Below are 1,931 nucleotides of genomic sequence, written 5' to 3'. Positions count from 1 at the left end.
AAATGTCACTCATGTCAGAAACATTAATTTCTAATTTCAGCGAAATCGATACACTCTGTAACTTGGCCTCAGTCCCTACCTACATCCACAAAAAGTCCAGCAGCGAATTTTTGCAAAGTTGGAGCCTTACTGTAGTTTCTACAGTTAATTCTACTGTAATTCTAGTTATAACACTCTGTAACATGGATGTTCTGGGACTGCTCCTCGACTTTTTTCTCTAGGGTTCTGTCTTCTAAGATGTTTCATACGAAGTTGGTTCGTCGTATTAGATCTCCAATTAATTTAGTTTTTCTTCTCTGTATACGGGCAACGGCCTTGCCGCAGTGGATACACCGGTTCCCGTCAGATCACCGAAGTTAAGCGCTGTCGGGCGTGGCGGGCACTTTGATGGGTGACCGTCCTGGCGGCCATGCGTTGTTGCTATTTTTCTGGGTGCACTCACCCTCGTGACGCGAATTGAGGAGCTACTCGACCGAATAGTAGCGGCTCTGGTCAAAGAATACCATCATAACGACCGGGAGAGCGGTGTGCTGACCACACGTCCCTCCTATCCGCATCCTAAGCTGAGGATGACACGGCGGTCGAATGGTCGCGAAGGGCCACTTGTGGCCAGATGACGGAGTGCTGCTATTCTTCTCTGTATCATGTTAACCAACGCCCTTTTCTCTTTAATCAACTTAGTATTCGTTCAATAGATTTGGTTTCGTTCCAGGATGTTTTAGCGGCTCTTCTCCATATATTGCTTCTAATTTTTTTCTTGTTCACCCAGAGCCCATGCTTCGCAACAATAACTTAAAATGCTCCAAAATGAATTTATTTTTGTTCCTATATTAGTGTGATTGTTTGTTGATAAATTCCTCTTATCACTAAAGGCTTGTATAGTTATTGCAAATCCTCTTTTAATATCCATTATATACTCTAAGACAAAAAAAAGAGAAAATCGTCCTATCACGAAGGAGTTACGCAAATTGGTCACAAACTGATATTCATACGGTATCTACGGAAAAAGCGGCCGATGGATGGATGTGTGACGCTGCAGCGCAGCGCAGTTTTACCGCACAGCTGGCGGGGATATTAAATAGGGGATATGTCGATATCAGGGCATAAAGTTTCTGCGACTTTCATTCCGTGTACTCCGTTGGTAACAATGCCGGCGGGCACACGCTTGAACAATATATACAAATATTAGCATTTGAGAGAGGAAGGTAATTGTGCCATAAAGAAGCCGGTTGAAGTAATCTGCGAATGGCTCGATATTTCAATAGGAACGATGCCACTATTCGACGATGCTGGTAGAAATCGGTGACACACAGCTGAAAACAGGGTCAAGAACGAAACAGTCTACCTAGATATACGACGAACTTTATGATCGGGCAATCGTCAGAGCCCCGGATTCATCATTATCATCGATCCGACGTGCAATTGGTGCTTCATGACCAAAGGACCATTAACAGATCGCTCACAGAAAGAAAAAAGTTCACGGTGCCCGATGCGTCGACTACCATTGACAACCCCGGTTTTTGCAGTGGTGTCGGCCACATTCGACCTGGAATCTCATTGACTGGAGTAGGACTGTCTTCAGTGATGAGTCCCGCTTCCAACTGAGCCCCGACGACCACCGAGGACGTATCTGCAGACGGCTCCGAAGGCGGTGGGATAACAACACGACTGTCGCCCCTCATACAGCTCAACAATGAGGAATGGCAGTCTGAGATACCATTTCATTTCATAGCAGAACCCCTTTGGTTGTCATCCGCGGCACCCTACAACGGTACGTCGACGATACTCTACACCCCGTCTCGTTGCCCTTTGTGGCAAGCCATCCTGACCATACACTGCAGCCGACCGAGGTGGCCGAGCGGTTCTAGGCGCTAGAGTCTGGAACCGCGCGACCGCTACGGTCGCAGGTTCGAATCCTGCCACGGGCATGG

At 47.0% G+C, this 1,931-nt stretch overlaps 1 pseudogene; it reads left to right on the top strand.

Moving 5' to 3' along the window:
* Positions 1 to 305: 305 nt before the first annotated feature.
* On the top strand, positions 306 to 423 carry LOC124724863 (annotated as a pseudogene).
* The last annotated feature ends 1,508 nt before the right edge of the window (positions 424 to 1,931 follow it).

The sequence above is a fragment of the Schistocerca piceifrons genome, chromosome 1, assembly GCF_021461385.2.
Source record: "Schistocerca piceifrons isolate TAMUIC-IGC-003096 chromosome 1, iqSchPice1.1, whole genome shotgun sequence".
NCBI lineage: Eukaryota > Metazoa > Arthropoda > Insecta > Orthoptera > Acrididae > Schistocerca > Schistocerca piceifrons.
The sequence above is the reverse complement of the archived record's forward strand: the minus strand, read 5'-3'. Positions and strand labels throughout refer to the sequence as shown.